The sequence below is a fragment of the Macaca mulatta genome, chromosome 9 (genome assembly GCF_049350105.2).
Source record: "Macaca mulatta isolate MMU2019108-1 chromosome 9, T2T-MMU8v2.0, whole genome shotgun sequence".
In the NCBI taxonomy this organism is placed as follows: domain Eukaryota; kingdom Metazoa; phylum Chordata; class Mammalia; order Primates; family Cercopithecidae; genus Macaca; species Macaca mulatta.
Genome location: NC_133414.1, coordinates 31,021,682 through 31,045,309, shown reverse-complemented (window position 1 = coordinate 31,045,309; position 23,628 = coordinate 31,021,682). Strand labels below are relative to the sequence as shown.

The 23,628-nt window shown below is 42.0% G+C and overlaps 1 protein-coding gene across 28 annotated transcripts in view; it reads left to right on the top strand.

Annotated features, from left to right (window-relative positions):
• LOC695267 (supervillin) overlaps window positions 1-23,628 on the top strand; it is a 271,952-nt gene that overhangs the window by 27,424 nt on the left and 220,900 nt on the right. The gene's annotated exons all lie outside the window — the stretch shown is intronic.

The window sequence follows — 23,628 nt, the reverse complement described above, 5'->3', positions numbered from 1 at the left end:
CTGGGTATTCCACAGGCTGCTAGCTGCTGCAGGCACAAGCTGGTGAGAGCATACCCCATAGGAGAAAAGCCCCTTCTTCCTGCACGACTCCTCCAGCACCCTCAACAAGCAAAGCTTAACCTGATGTCAGCTGGCCAAGGGGAGACATTGACCACACCCAGCTCCCATAATTCAAAGGAAGGCAAAGAAGGGTATCTTTGCAGCTGAGAGGTAACATGCGGATAAACAGCAAACATCTTGAAGTCTAAAAAATTGTCTCCTTAGCTCTGGGGAGTTGCTTGTACAGGTTAAGCATCCCTAATTCAAACATTTGAAATGCTCTGAAATCCAAAACCTTTCCAGTGCCAACATGACATGACACTCAAAGGTGATGCTCTTTGGAGCACGTAGGGTGTCAGATTTTTGGATTAGAGATGCTCAACTCGTGAGTACAATGTAAATATTCCAGAATCCAAAAATGTCTGAAATTCGGAACACTTCTGATCTCAAGCATTTTGGATAAAGGATACTCAAAGTGCATTATTTGTTTGATAATTTCTTCCTCTTTCCCCCGCCCCACATTTTTCTGTGGTTTTTAGAACTCTGATTAGTCAAACGTTAGGCTTCTTCAGTTCCCTCTCTGGCTTTTTTTTTTTTTTTTTTTTTTTTTTTTTGAGATGGAGTCTTGCTCTTTCACCCAGGCTGGAGTGCAGTGCTGAGATCTCAGCTCACTGCAAGCTCCGCCTCCTGGATTCAGGCCATTCTTCTGCCTTAGTCCCCCTACCCGAGTAGCTGGGTTACGGCGTCTGCCACCACACCTGGCTAATTTTTGTATTTTTAGTAAGGACAGGGTTTCACCATGTTGGCCAGGTTGCTCTTGAACTCTGGACCTCAGGTGATCCACCCACCTCGGCCTCCTAAAGTATTGGGATTACAGGCGTGAGCTACCGCACATGGCCAAAATCTTTTGTTTTCTGATAACTGATTCTTTTCTCATTGCTGATGTAAGTTTGTACATTTTTTAAAAAGTTATTTTTACCATCATTTTAGTGGGCCAGACTACCTGAGTTTAAATCACAGCCCTGATATCTACTAGCCATGTGACTGTTCTAAGCCTTCATTTCTCATGTATGAAATGGGGATGATAATAGTGACCTAGGTTATAAATCATTAGAGTATAAATGAACTAATACATGAAAAGTCCTTAGCACAGTGCCTGGCATGTACTCACTGCTTTAAAGATAGCTTTAGCTATGATTATTTGTAAATATACTACATTATACTGATTATAATCCATTTAATCATTATTTTGAAAGCACTTCTAGTCTGTAAAATATAATTTCTTTGGTCTTATTAATTACCACTACTACTGCTATCACTGTTACCACTGCTACCACAGATATCTTCAAGCAAGCGGATGTAGGAATTAATAGAAATTTGGTTTAAGGGCAAATTAATGGCATAAGATTTGGAGACATTTACTCAGGATACAAAATCAATATGCAAAAAAACACAAGCATTCCTATAAACCAACAATAGACAAGCAGAGAGCCAAATCATGAATGAACTCCCATTCACAATTGCTACAAAGACAATAGCTAGGTATACAGCTAACAAGGGATGTGAAGGACCTCTTCAAGGAGAACTACAAACCACTGCTCAAGAAAATAAGACAGGATACAAACTAATGGAAAAACATTCCATCCCCATGGATAAGAAGAATCAATATCATGAAAATGGCCATACTGCCCAAAGTAATTTATAGATTCAATGTTATTCCCATCAAACTACCACTGACATTCTTCACAGAATTAGAAAAAATCTACTTTAAATTTCACATAGAATCAAAAAAGAGCCTGTGTAGGCAAGACAATCCTAAGCAAAAAGAATAAAGCTGGAGGCACTACCTACCTGACTTCAAACTGTATTACAATGTGACAGTAACCATAACAGCATGGTACTGGTACCAAAGCAGACATATAGACCAATGGAACAGAATGGAGACCTCAGAAATAACACCACACATCTACGACCATCTGATCTTTGACAAACCGAGCAACAAAAAAGCAATGGGGAAGGATTCCCTATTTATTAAATGGTATTGGGAAAACTGCCTAGCCATATGCAGAAAATAGAAGCTGGACCCCTTCCTTATACCTTACACAAAAATTAATTCAAGATGGATTAAAGACTTAAATATAAAACCCCAAACCATAAAAACCCCAGAAGAAAACCTAGGCAATACCATCCAGGACATAGGCATGGGCAAAGAACTTCATGACAAAAACACCAAAAGCAATTGCAACAGAAACCAAAATTGACAAGTGGGATCTAATTAAACTAAAGAGCTTCTGCACAGCAAAAGAAACTATCATCAGAGCGAACAGGCAACCCACAGAATGGGAGACCATTTTTGCAATCTACCCATCTGGCAGAGGTCTAATATCCAAAATCGACAAGGAACGTACACAAATTTACAAGAAATAAAACAACCCTATCAAAATGTGGGCAAAGGATATGAACAGACACTTCTCAAAAGAAAACATTTATACAGTCAACAAACGTGAAAAGAAGCTCAACATTACTGATCTGAGAAATGCAAATTCAAACCACAATGAGATACCATCTCACACCAGTCAGAATGGCAATTATGAAAAAGTCAAGAAACAACAGATACTGGAGAGGATGTGGAGAAATAGGAATGTTTTTATACTGTTGGTGGGAATGTAAATTACTTCAACCATTATGGAAGACAGTGTGGTGATTCCTCAAGGATCTAGAACCAGAAATACCATTTGGCCCAGCAATCCCATTACTGAGCATATATCCCAAGGAATATAAATCATTCTACTATAAAGACACATGCATACATATGTTTATTGCAGCACTATTCACAATAGCAAAGACATGGAACCACCCAAATGCCCATAAATGATAGACAGGCATGAGCCACCATGCCCAGCCAAGTCGGTTTATTAAAAGTAGCTCAGTGTATACCCAAAGGAATATAAATCAATCATTCTATCATAAAGAAACATGCACATATATGTTCATTGCAGCACTATTTACAATAGCAAAGTCTTGAAATCAGCCTAAATGCCCACCAATGATAGACTGGATAAAGAAAATGTGGTACATATGGTGTGGTACAAATGTGGTACATGGAATACTATGCAGCCAAAAAAAGGAATGAGATCATGTCCTTTGCAGGGACATGGATGAAGCCAGAAGCCATTGTCCTCAGCAAACTTACACAGGAACAGAAAACCAGACACCACGTGTTCTCACTCGTAAGTGAGAGTTGAACAATGAGAACACATGGACTTAGGGAGGGGAACATCACACACCGGGGCCTGTCGGGGGGTTGCAGGACAAGGGGAGGGAGAGCATTAGGACAAATAGCAAACGCACGCAGGGCTTAAAATCTAGGTGATGGGTTGATGGGTGCAGCAAACCACCATGGCACACATTTACCTATGTAACAAACCTGCACCCTCTGCACTTGTATCCCGAACTTAAAGTAAAAAAAAAAAAAAAAAAAAAAAAGATTTGGAGACATTTAAATTTTCCTTCCTTGGAATTTTTCTTGCAACTTTTTAAATTTTGAAAATGTGATAGCTACAGAAAAGTGGGAAGAACAGTCTCTATTCTCCCTCCACCTCCTTTCTGTATGAACCCTGATGGTCACATTGGGGCCCTCCAGAAAATCTAGGATCATTTCCTCGTCTCAAGATCCTTAAATTTATCACATCTACAAAATCTTTGCCATATCAGATAATATTCACAGGTTCCAGGAATTAGAATGTGGATATCTTTTGGGGGTCCATTATTCAGCCAACCACACATACCTTTTTTCCTTTTGTCCGTGAATAAAGTTAATATTTATACTAGCTTTGGCCATACCAAAAATCTCTTTGGGAAAGTTGCAAATTGGAGGAGAAAATGACCCCTTACATTTTTCTTTTAATTTCCAATATCCAGGGATAAAGAACTTCCAATGCTACTTCAAGGTTTATATCACTATATTTTAAAAAATTGTGAGGCTCTCATTCCTAGTCTCTTTACATTTCAGAGGCATTAATACCCCACTTTAGAAATCAGCACCAAATGTACATGGTTTAAACAGATCCATTGCATACATCTCAATCTGTTGTTACCTACGCGAGAAGTAATTTTTTAAATTGCTTCTTTAGATGTAGTAGGAGTTAAAGGAATTCCCCATTTCCTTCCCCAATCCCCTGAAAATCCCCAGGACTCCTGAGAGGTATCTGAGCATGTCTTTTGGTTTGGGTGATTAGGGCTTGAGTCACTCTGGGTTATCCTCTAGGATGGAGGGGGCAATGACATTGAACAGGTACCTGAATGGCCAATGAGGGGTCAAGTGTAGAATTCAGTTTCACCAATAAATGATTATCTTGGTTGTGAATGAAGGGAACAATTGCCGGGGGCAGGGGGGGATAATGATCAATACACTGAGAAATTAAATTTTAAGTGGAATTCGGTGAAGAAATTATTGAGACTTACTCTACATGAGAACCTATGTTAGATGCTTTGGAGGATTGAAAAAGAAGAGACCAGCACTTTGGGAGGCTGAAGTGGGAGGACCACTTGAGGCCAGGAGTTCCAGACCAGCCTGGGCAGCACAGTGAGAGCCTATCTCTACAGAAAAAAAAAGGAAAGAGAGGGAGAGAAAGCATGAGAAAGTCATTTCTGCTAGTGAGAGAGACATGGTATAAATGTTTCAAAATTATCTGTAAGGCAACGTATTTTGTGGCACAGTTTGGTGCATGCTCAGTTCCTCGGTGTACACACACACACACACACACACACACACACACACACACACACACACGACACTGCAAGTTTAGGGAGTGGCGTGAGCTCTACAAGCTTAGAAAACTTATGAGAAAGCACAGACTTGGCTGAGGGAGGAGTGGTTGCGATTTTGAGCATGGTAGGCTGAGGCGCCCAGCTCACTGGAGCAGGAAGTACCAGTGAACTAGGATATTAATGAACAGTTCAAGAACCCACCTGAGGCTGGGCACAGTGGCTCACGCCTGTAATCCTAGCACTTTGAGAGGCCGAGGCGGGAGAATTATTTGATACCAGGAATTCGAGACCAGCCTGGCCAACATAGGGGGACACCCCATCTCTACAAAAAATAAAAAAAAATTAGCTGGGGGTGGTGTCATGTGCCTGTGGTCCTAGCTACTCAGGAGGCTGGGGTGGGAGGATCGCTTGAGCCCAGGAGTTTGAGGCTGCAGTGAGCTGTGATCATGCCAGTGCACTTCAGCCTGGGCGACTGATTTAGACCCTGGGCTCCCCGACAAAAAAACAAAAGCCCACCTGACAGTGACTTCGGAGGAGAGACTTGGCTTTTGCTATTAACTTTCCCCGACTGTTTGTCACGGCCACTGAGGAATCCCATTTGGGATGAGAAACACCCCACATTGCAGGGCACGGCTACCTGCAGGCAATCCTGGGAATCCCCCTGGACACTGGTGTCTGGATCCTTCTGATGCTGCCTGCTGATTCCACGAGTCTGCTGGCCCCAGGCCAGGCTCTTTGCTGGAGCCCCAGCCACAGGGGCTGCTGGCGTGCACTTGGAGAACCAGCTGACAGAGGGCCTGTGTTCTATTCCCCTCCCCTTCTCTGCTTCACTTGCCATGAATGAACAGAACATGAGTGGAAAAGAGTGATGCATTTGGGGTGGAAGATCCATTGTCAAGAGCAGGGTTTCTGGCACCAGGTGGTGGAGAAGGAGAAAAGCCAGACATCTCTGGAGCAGTGGGGGGTGGTCCGGGGAAGGGGAAGCGCAGAGGTGCTCAGCATCTGCCATTTGACCCCCACGGTGATCCAGGTTACCCTCAAATCCAGTGTTAGGAGGGAACGTTAAATAATGAACCCAGAGAAACGTTAAAAATAGCAGTGAAAAGCTATGAAAATGGGGGAATAATCCTGAATCTGTTTCAAGGTCAGAATTTTGTTTTTGTTTTTACCAAAACTAAGCTCTCTCTTTTTTCTGTATTAAAAACAAACACCTAGATCCTTTCACACTGCACCTTTGCCTACACGGGGCCCCTTCACCTTTTTGGACTGTCTTGGATGACAGCCTAAGATCCAAGATGGGTTCTTTTTTTTTACAGCAAAGTGAAAGGAAAGAAGACTCATTCATTTAACGAATATTTGTGAGGCAGCCTGTCAAGTTGCATTAGAATCTGGACCAGGTAGTGAGATCAGTAAGATTCTACCCTTTTTGTCCTAAAGTTTGAAGTCAAAGGAGGCAACTTCAACATAAATGAAGATGTCAATGATGGGCTGAGTATTGAGAGTTTGCATCAGGGACAGCTCAGAGAACAGCTGCATGGGGACAGGACCTATCTGGGTGAGCAGATTGTCCACAGGTAATTCAGAGTCATCAAAGGTCAAAGGTCTGTGAGCTGTGCTTGTTTAGGGATTCATTTTCAGTGTCTCTATAATAAGTTTTGAACTGATGGCTGTTAGGGTTGCCAAAAGACAACCTTACCTTCATTATGAAATGGTATAATTTTATTGATCATTTCTACCACATCTGATAAACCTCGTGAACATATGATCTGAGCTAACTTCCTGATGCTGGCTGCAGCTTTGCTCAGTATCCAGGGAGTATTTGAGTGAGCTCAGAAACACAGAGCCCGGGCTGCTTAGTGGGTCCATGCAGTTGTTCATCTCCCGCAGAACCCAGCGGGGAGGTCGGTGTGGATGGTTTTTGTCTTAGATCCAGTGAGACAGGTAAATTCTATAGGAAGACTCTGGTTGCACTGTTGAATGTGGATTTTTTCTCTTTGAGTAATTTTTCTTATTTTGATGGAACATTTATTCAAAATGTAGCACCTCCTCTGTCCTTTATGAAGTTATAGTATGGGACAGTTCATTGTGACACACTTTTTAAGCTCTTTACTTTTTTTTTTTTTTTTTTTTTTTGAGATGGAGTCTTGCTCTGTTACCCAGGCTGGAGTGCAGTGGTGTGACCTCAGTTCACTGCAATCTCCACTTCCGGGTTCAAGTGATTCTCCTGCCTCAGCCTCCCGAGTAGCTGGGATTACAGGTGCCCACGACCACGCCTGGCTAATTTTTGTTTTTTTAATAGAAACGGGGTTTCACCATGTTGGCCAGGCTGGTCTCGAACTCCTGACCTCAGGTGATTCACCCACCTCGGCCTCCCAAAGTGCTGGGATTACAGGCGTGAGCCACCCTACCCAGCCTACACCTCTTTACTTTTTAACATGCCACCGTATCTTGTCTGACGTGAGATTATTCATTTAGAAACATTTTATTTGGTCTTCCAAATACATTAAAATGTCAGCCACAAAAGATAGCTTGGGGCCTTATAACTGAACCATTTACTTACAAGATTTCAAGTGTCAAGTTGGAATAATTTTCTGCAAAACGTAAGTAACTATTTTATGAATACGTATTTGTGATGAATGATTTCCTACACAAATGAAGAATCTGTTTTAATAAAAAATGGTAACTGGATACATTATTAGATACAATTTTTTTATTTCCCTATTTTCAGTTTCAATAGGGAAAATTTTAATTTTCCCTGTTATTTCCTTATTTTATTTCCCTATTTCAATGAATGAAATCATTCAATTATAAGCAACCCTAAGTCTCTTGAGGAAACTTGGGCATGATACATCTCTCTCTTCTCCCAAACTCAAACTAGCTTAAGCAAAACGTGGAATTTGTTGACATGAATAATAGGAAGATCCAAGGATGAGGCTGGCTGCATATGGAACTTAAGAGTTTTTTGGGTATTGGCCTTATTCTCTCTTGGAGTTACAGGGGCCTGAGAGGTGGCCCCTGGAAGCTTTTCCAGCTTCAACCCAAAAAGAAAAAAGAGAGACCATCTTTCTTCTAGTGCTACTAAATCAAGTCTTGTGGAAGGAATCTCTTTGGCTGTGGACAGAGGAGTGGGTCTGTGCATGGTCTGTTTTTGCGGTGAGGGGTGGGTAGGGTATGGTTATAAGGAGAGAGGAAGAATTTCCAGATGAACAGAGTAGTATAATGCAGGCAAAAGCCATGTATGTCCACTGTAACACGCAAATATGATCCACACCTGTGCGCACACTTCAGCCCTGCATCAGCTGGAACACAGGCGGCAGGGCTGGAGCATGGAGAGGGAGGTGCCCGACCAGCTGGGTCTACAGCTTGTCTGCTTCCTCCTGAGAACAGTCAGGTGAGCCTTGAAGTGATGGGCTAAGGTGCAGTGCTTCTCAAACTTGTTTTTGTTAATACCCAAATAACCAAGAGGACTGAAATCGTGATTGCAGGTGGGGGTAGGGGTGCCATAGGTAACTCCTGGCTCAGGTAAAGAATGGAAATAGTGGCGAGGCATGGTGACTCACGCCTGTAATCCCAGCACTTTGGGAGGCCAAGGCGGGCAGATCATGAGGTCAGGAGATCGAGACCATCCTGGCTAACACGGTGGTGAAACCCCGTCTCTACTAAAAATACAAAAAATTACTCGGGCGTGGTGGCAGGCACCTGCAGTCCCAGCTACTTGGGAGGCTGAGGCAGGAGAATGGTGTGAACCCGGGAGGCGGAGCTTGCAGTGAGCCGAGATCGCGCCATTGCACTCCAGCCTGTGCGACAGAGCGAGTCTCCATCTCAAAAAAAAAAAAAAAAAGGAAATAGTAAGAATTTCTTCTCTCTATTATGATCTTTTGGAGGGGAGTCACTGAGCAGTGTGCCCAGAATTTTTCCTGTGTGACATTTTCAGGCTGTAGTGGGTGGAAAGATTTTGTAAATGTATCTTCTTGGTGAGAGGGTGTCCTCTGAATCTGCTGGTAGGTTGGAGTGTTTGCAGGGAAATATTCATCAAAGGGCTTGCTCCGTGAAGAACGTGACTTAGGATGATCTTTATTTTACACGCATTTCCATCATATGTAAGCAAAGTTAGGGTCTCAACATTCCCACCAGCACCTTCTTCATCCAACTCTCAAGCTTCTGTTTTGGCAAAGCGTTCGCTGTAGAAGCCTACACTTTGAGCCCATCCTTATTTTAGGTGAAATCATTTATTTCATCTATGTTTTTACTCTCTAGTGTGTCATCTCTTACTTTTTCACCTCTTGAAGATAAAAACCGATTCTGTCCTGAGTTTGGAAACCTTTCCTTGATAAGCCAGGGCCCATGTGCATAGAGCAAGCTTTTCAAATCACTTTACAGTTCCTTCCACACTTGTTGAAAGGGAGAGTTTAGAATACAAATCACTGTTCAGTAGCCAACTATATTACCAGCCCATCAATGCCCTGAGGGCACTGCATGGCAGACATTCTCCCACCGGTGCCTTCAGGTGCCCCGAGGCCTGGGCCTGAACTGGCCTTCCACCCTCTTGGCTGGAGATGTGGCTCCATCTGGCTTCACCTTCAGTGCCTCCTAACCCATCAGTAATACTCAGTAAAGAATTGAGCAAAACTTACTGAGAAAACAAAACCTCTTTGTGAGTTTTTATGGCTTCAACGTGTCCTGAGCTATCTTTAAAAGTAGAGCAACTTGGGTCGGACATGGTGGCTCACACCTGTAATCCCAGCACTTTGGGAGGCCGAGGCAGGTGGATCATCTGAGGTCAGGAGTTGAAGACCAGCCTGGCCAACATGGCGAAACCCTGTCTCTACTAAAAAATACAAAAATTATCCAGGTGTGGTGGCGGCACCTGTAATCCCAGCTACTCGGGGGGAGAATTGCTTGAACCCGGGGAGGCAGAGGTTGCAGTGAGCCAAGACTACGCCACTGCATTCCAGCCTGGGTGACAGAGCGAGACTCCGTCTCAAAAAACAAAACACAAACAGACAAAAAGAGCTGCTCATGGTGATGCATACCAGTAGTTCCAGCTACTTGGGAGGCTGAGCCAAGAGGACTGCTTGAGCCCAGGAGTTGGAGGCTTCAGTGAGCTATGATCACACACTGCACTCTAGCCTGGGCAACAGAGCAAGACCCTGTCTCTAAAAAAATAAAAAATAAAATAGAGCAACCAAACAGCAGTTCAGTTATCAAAATCTATTCATGTATTCAGCTATTAGACAAAGACAAGGACCGAGTTAGATCCAGCCTGTGGACCAGTTGTTCAGATTTGTCTCTGAGCACACTGAAATACAGTTTTATAGTGTCATTCGATGAGGGTGCTTTATGCAGCCCGCTGGCTCCTTTTTGCTGGAAACAGGTGTAGTCACAGCCGGAGGGAGATTCACCAGTTGTGTAGAGTTTTTCCATTCATCTTGATTCTGAAAAGAGCTTGGAGACAGTGTCAAGCAATTGTTACTTTCTTTGTATGTGTCTGCTAAGGTATACCTTCCTAAGGTCTATACCTTATACCTAAGGTCTAGCGCCTAGACTTCTTTTTATGTACAAAATGTGTGATTTATTTTCCTTAAAAATTTGCTTCTTTTTTTTTCCTGGAGTCATATGACTCATGCAGCGGGGTTTTATTTTTTATTTTATTTATTTTTTTGAGAGGGAGTCTCGTTCTGTTGCCCAGGCTGAAGTGCAGTGGTATGATCTTGGCTCACTACAACCTCTGCCTTCTGGGTTCAAGCAATTCTCCCACCTCAGTCTCCTGAGTAGCTGAGATTACAGGTACCCACCACCATGCCTGGCTAATTTTTGTATTTTAGTAGAGACGGGGTTTCACCGTGTTGGTCAGGCTGGTCTCAAACTCCTGACCTCAGGTGATCCACCCACCTCAGCCTCCCAAAGTGCTGGGATTACAGGCGTGAGCCACCACGCCCGACCTATTTTTAAAATTTTTTAAAATTTCAACAACTTTAGGGGTACAAATGGTTTTTGGTTACATGGATGAATTGTATAGTGGTGAAGTCGGGGCTCTTAGTGTACCCCTCTTTTAGTGTACCTGCCACCTGAATAGTATACATTATACCCAATAGGTAATTTTTCATCCCTCACTCCCACTACCCCTTCTCATAGGAGACATCAAGGTGAGTCAGCCTTCAAAATTACCAATTAGTGTTTTAAGTAAGCAGCTGGTACGTTTGATACTTTCTGGCGTGGCTGCTGCTTTCAGCTGCTGAAGCCCTAGTGTTCGTGGTGCCACGTCTTCATTCCTAGTTTGTTGTTATTGCTTTGGGACCCGGGGGTCTCTCTTGACCTCTAGCAGAAATTGTTCTCCAAGGCCCTGGAACCCCAGTTCACTAGAATTGCCGAATTTCTAACCTCAGGAGTACTGTGCGTATTGCGAGGCATGCAACACAGAGGAGTGCTCAACACTGCAGAGAGAGAGAACGCAGGCCTCTCCCTTCCTCTAGATGCCTTTCCTTTGGAATTCACAGTTTCCTTATAATTCTGTCCCTCGGGCTGTTTAGGTCCAATGGCTTAAAGCGTATGAATCTCTCACCTTGAGCTTTCCTATAAATTCCAAGTTCTTCCTTAGTTTTCCTTTTCCGCTTTGGTTATATTAAGAGAACATTAAATTGTATTTTGGGGCCAGGCATGGTGGCTCACACACTTTGGGAGGCCGAGGTGGAAGGATTGCTTGAGGTTAGGAGTTGGGGACCAGCCTGGCCAACATAGCAAAACCCTGTCTCTACTAAAAATACAAAAATTAGCGGGATATGATGGCACACACCTGTAATCCCAGCTACTGGGGAGGCTGAGGCAGGAGAATCGCTTGAATCCAGGAGGTGGAGGTTGCAATGAGCCAAGATCATGCCACTGAACTCCAGCCTGGGTGACAGAGTAAACTCGATCTCAGAAAAAAAGAAAAATTGTATTTTGGGAAATGCTTGTAATGTAACTGTGCTCACAATAAATGCATCAATTGATTTTTTTAAGAGACAGAGTTGCACTCAGTCATCCAGGTTGGAGTGCAGTGGTGCGATCCTAGCTCATTGCAGCCTCCAACTCCTGAGCTCAAGCCATCCTCCTGCTTCAGCTTGGGCTATAGGCAAGTGCCACCAGGCCTGGCTAATTTCAGAAAATACTTTTTTTTTTTTTTTTTTGGGTAGAGACAGTGTCTTGCTCTGTTGCCCAGGCTGTTTCAAAGTCCTAACTAACCTCAAGTAATCCTCCGGCCTCAGCTTCCCAAAGCACTACCCTGCCAATATCAATTTTTGTTATTCCTGTCTTTGTTTACATCTTCTTACTTCATTGGTTCATCACAATTCTGGGTGGGGGGGCTGTCTATGGGATGTGAGAGGTCACTGGGCTCCTTAGCCCATCATAGGATCTAGAAGCTGGAATTGCAATTTTATCTATCTGTCTGTCTGTCTGTCTGTCTGTCCGTCTGTCCGTCCATCCATCCATCTATCTATCTATCTCAATAACTATGTCTTAGGCCAAAACACTCCATCTTTTAGGCTTGCCTCTAAAATGAGGATAATGATCTAATGAAGAAAGAAGATTTGGTTGATGTTGGTAAGAACTTTCATAGGCCAAGCACGTATTATTTTTCCACTCTTTTGGTAGTAACTATTAGTATGCTGGCTTTTCCCACATTTGAATAAGGCATTCCTATTTAAGAAGGTGCTTTGAAAGACCTTTTTTCGGGAGAAGGAAAGGGCTGGCACATGCAGGTGTCTTGTGTGTGTGCGGTTGTGATGCACGTAGCGGCTTGGCTCTGGAGCGCAGTGAGGTCCGGCACCCCCCCCCGCCCGGCTCTCCAGGGGCAGCTTAGTCCTGCTGGGTGCTCAGGTGTCTCTTCTCTCCCACTTTTCCAGGTATCTCTAGGAACTTACTGCCCTTTCAACACGAAGCTTAAATTTTTTATTTGAAGAACCAGCCAATGACAACGTATTTGGTGATGTCTTCACAGCTGAAATCTTTGCTATGTATATGTGCCTGTTAAGGGGTAGGAGGGAGAAATCTTCTAGATTGTTTTCTTTTTTCCTTTGTCTTCCCTCCTTACCTTTGCTCCTCTCCCCCACCCCCCACCGCCAAATAAATACACAAAACAGAGGTCCTATGGTGTCATGCTTGAGAATATGGATTCGGGCCACCCTGCCTGGTTTGAATCCTGACTTGGCTCTAACACCTGGGCAAGTTGGTAAACTGTTCTGAGTCTCAGTTTCCTGATCTGTAAAATGGGGATGAAGACAGTTCTTACCTCGCAGGATTCTGATGAGGGTTAGGTGAGTTAACATATGGAAAACACTCGGAGTGCCTGCCATTAACCCATTTATGCCTGAGGTTGCAATATTTTTGTGTGAAAAATCAGACCTCGGTGATGACCTTGAGCAGTGGGATATAAATAACTCCCACAAGCTTAGCGTTCCAATAATGGAACACCAGGCATATGTGGTTAAGGACTATGTCAGTGTCAGTGACCATGAGACAAAAACCGTATGGGTCATAGCTATTTGGGAGTAATTGTTAGGAAAAAGAATTTTAGAATGGAGCATTCTGGAATACTAGTGTTTCCATATTTTTACAGTAATAGGAACAAAGGCCCTGCTGGGCACAGCAGCTCACGCCTGTAATTGCAACACCTTGGGAGGCTGAGGCAGGAGGATTCCTTGAGCCCAGGAGTTTGAAAGCAATCTGGGCAACATAGGGAGATACTGCCCTTATATTAAAAAACATATATATATATATATCATATGTAAATATAAATATTTATATGTATTGTTATATATATACATAACAAAAAATCCCCAAAGTCCTAGTCACCATTTTGGGTGAAAAGGATCAGCTCTAATTTAAGAAAACACCTAAAGCAGCCTCCCTCAAGGTTCAGAGAAAGTAGAATGTTATTGTATTCGGTGTCTAGCAGGAAAAATAATCATCACAGATCTCTCCTGAACATTTGGTTTATGTCAAACACTACACTGAGTGCTTGACACTGATGATCTCATTTCAGGCTCTTATGAGTTTGTTCCTGTACTTGTTTTGCAGAAGAAGAAAGAGGTTTGGAGAGATTAAACTTGCCCAAGTTAGGAAGTGGCTGAATGCAATGGGATTCCTGAGCTCACCTGCTCATATGGGGTGGAATGTTCTGCCTCCATCCTTCTGCTGAGCAGAACCAGGGAGAGAATTCATCGGCTTTGTCATGATAATCACGTCATCTCTTATGGTTGTTAGTGAATCTAGTAATGCATTTCCTTTAAAAGGCAGTTTTCATGTTGATGAACCTCTACTTGCCTCTACTAGTAAGCCAGAATGCCAAAAACAAGAAACCAAGTTCTCAATTCTTTGTTTTCTACAATTTGATGAAGGTTTCTGGCATGAGAACCTTTTTTTTGTAGCTGTAAAGCAACTGAGGTTCTTCCCTGAGATTGACAGCATCTTAGCTGAGTGAGCTGCGGCAGGGATTCCCCTGTTTCTTGTGTTTCCAGTTACTTATTGGCTGATCCAACTTCCGGCTGGGTGCTAATTTCATTCCAGGAAGGGGACGAGAGCTGAGCAGCTCATCTGTTTTCCTTAGCATGCTCCTCAGTTTTTTGAAAGGGTGATTTTGAGCTTATTTTTCTTCTTGTTTGTAGACAACAGTGGTGAGATAATTCGAGTGTCTACCTATAACAGAGTGTGACAGCGATTCCGTAATCTTTTCTATCCAGCATCTGGTGGCCAGGGGTAGATGGGGGCTTTGTTGTCCTTGGAAACCTGGAAGGAACTATTAGTCATGTCTTAATCCTGAGCCATAAATTTACACTCGTTTGAGAGATAAGCAAATTTGGTAGAAAGACTGAGTCAAAAATCTTTGTCTTGATCTCTGAGACATGATTAGTGGACAAACTAAATCATAGATTATTTATTATTTTCGTCAGAGAAACTGGAGCGTCGCCAATAAAGGAATCTTTAAAAATTATTTATTATCCCACACCCTTTAAATTGTTCATTATTGGTCATTTAGACCCCGAATACTGTTACAGATTGAAAAGTAAAAGAAAAAAATATCTTTCTACTATAGAACATTGCAATTTTATTTAATGGGAAAAAGATCCTTTTATTCTTTTTACTCTTCTAGAAGAAAATGTTCCACTGAATAATTGATGCTTCTAAAATGAAGCTTTGCATTTTATGATACTAGAATAGCTTTCATTATCTGAATGAATGAATGTTAGCCCTGAATATTAACTATTTTCATATTAAAAACATTTGAACATAAGAAAAATCAGCCAACTTGATTGTTCTCAGGTAAAGTTCAGACCATGAATTATACAGAACCACAGATAATTGCAGATGATGGAACTAATCACAATATGCAAATCAGCAATGATTAACAACCATATGCAGGTTTTCTCATGGTTGTGTTCAAATGAAATAGGATATTAAACTAGAAACTTAATTATGTAATTCAGGATGAAAAATACTTTATTATGCTTTCACATTTTTTAAAAGAATTGAGACAAATGTAGTCATTTGTGATTTTGTAATCTTTGTTTTAATTTTGTATAAATTAAAATATAAAATGCATTATTTTTGATGATAGAGGTGAAAGAAAAACATAGCACCTTCTAGTAGTACATATTCTGGATCTGATTTTCTGCTTTCAAAATGTATGCTTGGTTCTAAATGATATAACTAGCCTCCATATTACTGATTTATACTTCTAAAACTTCTTTCTGAAGATTCAACAGCAGTTCCTTGTTTTCCGAGGATAATGAGCACCAGAAAAAAAGGCCATTTAAGGTCAATCCACTTAAATGGGGACCAACATTTCATAACACAATGAAAGAAAGCTTTGGGACTTTATCGTGAAAAAAAAATTAATTAAAATTATGAAAATAAGTTTATTTTAGCATATATTTATCAAAATTTAGGTGATCATTGTGACTCTGGCTAGCTCTTAGAATGAGCACTGCAAAAGTCAAGTGTTGATTATTTTGAAAGGAGTAAATTTTTTGCATAAAATTAGATGATTCTACATTTTGGCACTTTTTATATCACAATTGACATTTACATCACAGCATAAAGATGACCAGTGTTACAAAGGTATTCAAGATCTTGGTCATTTTCCTTTGGAGCCTTTTAGATTCTTGAATACTAAAATCACTCTAGAAAGTTCTATCTTGTCACCAACGTTAAATTTTTCTCTTAAGTGACTCCTAATTAAACTGCTCAGCCCCTGCTTGCCATTGGTTTACCTGTTATTGCGGAAATTCTCTAATGCCATTTTGATTAGCCTCATGAAATTCCGTATTTCGGGGAAAGTTTTGCAATGCTACTCTGCAGTGGCCATACATCTGTGGGAGGTATGAGACAGTCACTAACAGACAGGATTAGGGATAGAGGCTGACTTTGAACAAGGATGGATTTTTAAGAGGGACTCAGGTCAAAAAATGGCTATTAGGAAATATTTTAGTATTTTGAAGGTGTGCTTCCCTGAACAAGCCCATCATTTGTAGGGATTTGGGTCATGAATACTCCGATAACAAGGACTCTCCGACCTATGTGTATGAATGCGTTGCAGTATGCAGTATGAAAAAGAGACTCAGCATGGCCGGGCGCGGTGGCTCAAGCCTGTAATCCCAGCACTTTGGGAGGCCGAGACGGGCGGATCACGAGGTCAGGAGATCGAGACCATCCTGGCTAACACAGTGAAACCCCGTCTCTACTAAAAATACAAAAAAAACTTAGCCGGGCGAGGTGGCAGGCGCCTGTAGTCCCAGCTACTCGGGAGGCTGAGGCAGGAGAATGGCGTAAACCCGGGAGGCGGAGCTTGCGGTGAGCTGAGATCCGGCCACTGCACTCCAGCGGTGGCTCACGCCTATAATCCCAGCACTTTGGGAGGCCAAGATGGGCAGATCACGAGGTCAGGAGTTCGCGACCAGTCGGGCCAATATAGTGAAACCCCGTTTCTACTAAAAATACAAAAAATTAGTCGGGTGTGTTGGTGTGCACCTGTAATCCCCAGTACTCGGGAGGCTGAGGCAGGGGAATCACGTGAACCTGGGAGGCAGAGGTGCAGAGACCCGAGATTGCGCCATTGCATTCCAGCCTGGGAGATAGTACGAGACTCCGTCTCAAAAAAAAAGAAAACAAAGAAAAAGAGACTCATGAGTCGGGGAGATACCAGTTCTAGCCTCAGTTCTGCCAGTGGGTAGCTGTATAATCATGGATGAATCACTTCCTTTCGGCATAAATTTACTTATCTGTGAAAAGGAAAGGTTGAGCTAAGGTCCCTTCTACTCATTCTGTGATTCTAAGTTGGATATTTTGAGTTAGGGAAGAGCTGTATCACTGTTGGCATAATTCCCAGAGCTTAGCAAATATCAACAACTCCTTCTTTTAGTTTATTTGCACTGTACATATATATGCATTTTGTGATTTCAGTAGCTTCATCCATATATAATTATGCTCTTGGTACAGTTGTAACAGCACTTTGGTACAATTTAAAATTCTGCTGTTTTCACTAGTCTTAACTCATAAGTGTTTGCATATGTATTGTAAACTTAACATTTTTCTCTGTTTTCACTTTTACCTTTCCTAATAGCTGATAACCCATTGAGTAAATGTATTTTAATAAGTGTATTAAAACATATACTTAAAACATATTTAAATATATTAAAACATACTGATACACATCTTGACCACTGGGCAACTGAGCATCTCCATACTTCAGAGAATTTTTAATGTTTTTTTGGACCGTGTTACCCTAGACATTTTTGTAGATAGACAATTTTTTAAAAAGAGCTCCTCACACTTGTTGCTCGGTTCTATGTGCATTTCAGTGCACAAATGACTTTTGCCGCTGCTGTAAACAGGAAGAAACAAACTAAGGCAAAGAGCCCAGCTAAGTGAAACAGAGAGGAACAAAAGAAAATTAGAAGAACTTGGCTTTTGCTGCTGCCAAGCTGGGCAAATAGCGATCCTGGGGAGCCTGGTGTTAAATAACAAAGGAAGCAGGGAATGGGGCAGAAATCCCAGTGAGATCTGAACGGCATCTTCAGATGCTTTGCTGCCCCTGCCACACTCTAGGGAGCATCTGATCACCTGGGAAGGCTGGTGACCTTTGGCTTCTGACGTTGCACTGGTCAGACCAGCCGTCTCCAGAGAACTAAACCATCAATCATCCCCTGAGGGGAGACAGTTGGGTTCACAGCCTCACCGCCTCGAACCATCCACAAACTGAATTAGCTAATGCCACGTTATTAGACATTTCTGCACTTTTCATTTATATTCAGAAGCTTGGAAATTTTCAATATGTCCTTGGGGGAAAATAGTTTGTTCAACCATTATAATTAGATTTGCTACCTCTTATCTAGATAAAGGAAGCGTAATTGACACTTTCCCCTTCTACCGGGGAAAGTGCCATTGCTGCTTCTGCAATGTATGGGTGAACTATTTGCAATGCTTGTTTCTTATGGCTTACCCCAGGACTAAGGCAGTTATTGGGCAAGAAAGGGAACTATCCATTGCTGAAACTGGGAGTAACTTGTGATAACCAAAATGAGTCACTGAGGCAAAAGTCTCAGTCAATCAGTTTATTAAGCCATCTTAAGGGCACATCCAGGGGAAAAAAAATGCCATAGATGCATCTGTGGCTGTTATTCCAAACAAGTTTTCAGGTGGTTTAGCATTTATATCTTTTCTTAAAGGGGAAGGCATTGTAGAAAAAGGGGCAGGTAGGTGGTAAAGCAAATTTTACTGGTTTGTTTGTTTGTGTGTTTGTTTTTTATTGAGACAGAGTCTCAACTCTGTCACTGAGACTGGAGTGCGGTGGCATGATCTTGGCTAACTGCAACCTCCCTTCCCAGATTGAAGCAATCTTCCTGCCTCAGCACAAGTGTGCCCTACCACGGCTGGCTAATTTTTGTATTTTTGGTGGAGACGGGGGTTTTGCCGTGTTGGCAAGGCTGGTCTGAAACTGCTGACCTCAGGTGATCCACCCGCTTCAACCTCCCAAAGTGTTGGGATTACAGGCATGAACCACCTCACCTGGCCAAACTTTACATTTTTGGGAGACTTTATTTGGTGCCCAGTAAATCTACATTTTGCATAAGGTAAGGTGAATGTTTGAAGAGAAAAAAGGGAAAAAAGGAAGATTCAATTATGCAGAGTTTCTGGGTAGGTGGAGGAATGATTATTCTGGTGTTGTCTTTGTTCTGTACCAGGGAAGATAAGCTTTAATTGACATTATCGGTGTGGAATCGAATAGACTTTACTTTTAAGAGCTAGACTTAGATGGTAAACATAAAGTTACAATTGGCATGTCCTTGTTTATGGGAGGGCAGCAGAAAGTTTACTTACCCATGGGGGCAGTCCTGAGACCTTCTACTCTGGATAATGCTAGTAACAGCTCTTTATTTGAAAGAGGATGTTGCACGACTCAGCCTCCAGGCTTAATCTTTTATTTTGCATAAGGAGTTTGGGGGTCTTGAGATTTTTTAAATTTTCTTTTACACTTGGTTTGCAATAAGTAATGGCAAAGTCTGGTTAAAGTGGATTCAATCAAAACAATTTTAGTCGTGATTTAAATTACCAAGTAGGAAAAATCCAGAGGATTCTAGAAATTGTGTGTCAGTTTCAAATCCTACTGTGCTAGGTCATATGGAAGTGAGGAATATTGATAAAGTAAGAGGCAGTTCGGTATTTCTAGAGGTTAAATGCAAACCAATTCATTCCATTTCATTTAAGTATATGTTTCTTGGCTTTGGAAATCATATCCTATGATATTTAAAACTTTTCTCCCCCAGATTCTGGCTACATTGGAGATTGGCTGCTTTCTAAAACTGAAGGAGAAGCCCATGAAGAGACAGTGGATTCTTATTGAGTTTTGACTAGCAAAAGAAAAGATAATTATTGATGATTTCAGAATATGTTTGCAGCACCATGTGGAGTTCAGCTGCAGTAGCAGCAAAGACAAAACTGAGAGTTTTAGACATTTTCTCTTGTAATAACAACTGGTACCATTCTCATTTCATTGTGTGAGATGGATTTTTTAAAAACAAAACTTTAAATGTTCTTCTTAAATAAGCTTTTCCGGGTAGGTCTACCTGAGGGTTAAGGTGTTACCATCAAAGCAGTTGACTCCTTTCCTTAGACCACGTTCCTGGGCCTGATTCCCAGCTTGTTCTGTGTGACAGCCTCACATTTATAGGGATTATGGAAGAATTTCCAAGATAGAGGTTACAGGAAGACCTCTAAAGTGTAGGAACTCATTTTAATCACAGGTTCCTTGCTTGTCCATTCTGAAAGTATCAGTTTGTTTTTTCTCTCTACTTCAAGTTGCTCTGCCTAATGATTGGATTTATAGTAAAAAATAAACCATACTTAAATTCATATTGATCTACTTTGTTAGGCAAATTGGTCCTAGGGCCAATGGGTGGAGGATATAAAGAAACAGATTTGAATTCTATATTAGGAGGATTTTTTGAACATCTGACTGACTAATGAATGGGTTGCCTGGCCTGGAGGAAGCTCTCCATTGATGGAGATATTTCTATTGTAAACCAAAAATAAAATTCTAAGCCAAGTGACTGAATGGAACATGCTCTCAGCCTAGGGACCCAATGAAACCTGAAAAATTAGTTCACATCATGATGGGAAGGGAGGGGTCAGGCACGCCTCACTATACTCTCCTCCCTTTGGAGTTCAGGCAAACAACTGACCAGCATTAACTTTTCAAAAGAAGACATACACTTGGCCAACAAGCATGTAAAAAAAAAAAATGCTCAGCATCACTAACCAATAGAGAAATGCAAATCAAAACCACAATGAGACCATTTCACACCAGTCAGAATGGCTACTATTAAAAAGTCAGAAAGTAACAGATGCTGGCGAGGTTGCGGAAAAAAGGGAATGCTTATACACTGTTGGTGGGAGTGTAAATTAGTTCATTGTGGACAGCAGTGTGGCAATTCCTTAAAGAACTTAAAGCAGAATTACCATTTGACCCAGCAATCCCATTCCTGGCCATAGACCCAAAAGTGTATAAATTGTTCTGCCATAAGGGCACATGTACACATATGTTCATCACAACACCATTCCCAATAGCAAGACATGGAATCAGCCTAAATGCCCATCAATGGTAGTAGACTGGATAAAGAAAATGTGGTGCATGTATACTATGGAATACTACACAGACATAAGAAAGGACGAGATCATGTCCTTTGCAGCAACATGGATAGAGCTGGAGGCCATTATCTTTAGCAAACTAACACAGGAACAGAAAACCAAATACTGCATGTTCTCACGCATAAGTGGAAGCTAAACAGTGGGAACACCTGGATACTAGGAGGGGAACACGAGACACTGGGGCCTACTTAAGAGTGGAGGCTTGGGGGAGAGAAAAGATCAGAAAAAATGCTCATTGGGTACTATGCATACTACCTGGATAATGAAATATCTGTACACCAAACCCCTGCAACATGCAGTTTTACCTACATAATAAACCCGCACATGTAATACCCCTGAACCTAAAATAAAAGTTAAAAAAAAATAAAGATCCTAAGACTGACATAACGGTAAGATACCAAATTCCAATCTGACTCTAGTGTAGCATCTTATGGCCGATAGCAGGCACTGAAAACAAATCAGAGTATTTTATCCCTTTGACATATCTTGAAATAGCTTTGTAAAGCTGTTTCTTTTGGGAGAGATTTACATTCCATAGAGAATCGCTTTCCCTTTCCAGGTCTTTTCCTGATACTGAAGAGATTGGCTGAGAGTCTAGCACCTTTTAATGGTCCGAATAGGAAACATTCGCCATCTATTGCCTTTGGGGGCAGCCATCTATGAGACTATGAGACTTCACCTACGTAAGAACCTTTGTCTCGAATGACGTAAACCCGGGAGGCGGAGCTTGCAGTGAGCTGAGATCGCGCCACTGCACTCCAGCCTGGGCGACAGAGCGAGACTCCGTCTCATAAAAAAACAAAAACAAAAACAAAAAAACAAAAAAAACCCTTTGTCTCCACAACCCCCATATTAACCCAAACACTCCTTTATATCTATTCCAGGTCTTTAGATAATAACTTAACTCTTTCAACCAATTTCCAGACAGAAAATCTTTGAATCCACCTATGATCTGTAAGCCCCCGCCGCCACAGTTGTCCCACCTTTCTGGATCGAACCAGTGTGTACCTCACACATACTGATTGGTGTCTTCTGTCTCTGTAAAGCATATAAAACCAAGCTATGACCCAACCACCTTGGACGCATGTTCTCAGGACCTCTTGAGGCTGAGTCACAGGTCATGGTCCATAACCTTGGCAAAATAAACTTCTGAATTGACTGAGACCTGTCTCAGATACTTTTTCGGTTCATGCTATAGAAACTCTGTGTTTGTCTGACAAGGATGTTGCTGCAGAAGAGCCTCCCTGAACTGGGGTGGGTCGAACTAAATCTTCCTAGGTCCATTTTAGCCAAAAGGAATTCTACAACTTCTCTATTGATGGCCCAAAGGAAGCATAGTTTTGTGAGTTTTTGGGGGGGGTGGGGTTTGGCTTTTTGTTTTCACACGTTAAAAAAACTATGCAAAGATGTTCACTCAATTATTGCACTTGTAATTTCTGGTGCTTCTGTCATGATTTGGGGTGACTTTCATGAAAAGCTTATTCTCAAGCATATTTCCTGACCAGTGTGCCATGAGGTTAAAGAGGCTATTCAGAGTGAGGATGATTTTGCGCTTTCATGGTGAAGTGCAACGCAGCGGGTTTCTCTGGTGCAAGGTGGGGGAGCCCAGAGTGCATGGAGAGTGAGGGTCTGGCACAGGCTGTGTTTGGATCCCAGGGAACCTCTTAAGTGCAGGTGAATCGGGGTAAATGATAATGAAAATCTGCCTGAGGGAAAAGATGTGATCAAAGTATGTGCAAAGCAAGTGTGTGTGTTTTGCTAGGTTGGGAGAAGATTGCTATAAGTTGATTATGAAAAGCCTGTGTAAACCAGAAATAAAATTCTAAGCGCCTCAGTCATTTGAATGAACCAGCCTCTTGGCCAAGGCCATTCCAAAATTAGCCTGAATAACTATTTCAGGCCATGATGGGCAGGGGGAATCAGACATGCCTCATGATACCCTCTTCCCTTTTGGAATTCAGACCCAGCTGACCAGCATTAAGATCAACACAGACCTTAAGACTGATAGAACAGACTCTTTAAGTCTAATAAGAAATATTTACAATCAGTTTTCTGAAGCCTGAAGCCTGTGACCTGGAGGCTTCATCTGCATACTAACACTGTGGTCTCCACAACCCCTTATCTTAACCAGACATCCCTTCCTATTGATTCTAAGTCTTTAGAGAGTAAGTGAACTCTTTCAGCCAATTTCCAATAAGAAAATCTTTGACTCTGTCTATGACCTGGAAACCCTCACCCCCACTCCCAGCTTCCAGTTGTCCCACCTTTCTGTACCAAACCATTGTACATCTTACAGGTATTGATTGAAGTCTTCTGCCTTTCTCAAATCCATAAAGTCAAGTTGTAGCCCAATCACCTTGAGCACATGTTCTCAGGATCCCCTGAGCCTTTGTCGTGGGCCCTTGGCCTCTCATATTTGGCTGAGAATAAATCTCTTCAAATGTTACAGAGTCTGACTCTTTTTATCACCACCTGACTTAGAATCTTAGCACCATCTTTGGACCCACGTGCTCTGCTACCTATGAGTCCTTAGTTTCTGCCTCCCTTGGCCAAGTCTCCCCATTAACCATTCTATGAGGACAGGTGAATAGTGATTAAACATGAGGTGAAGCACAGTGTTTTTTGAGAACATCTGAA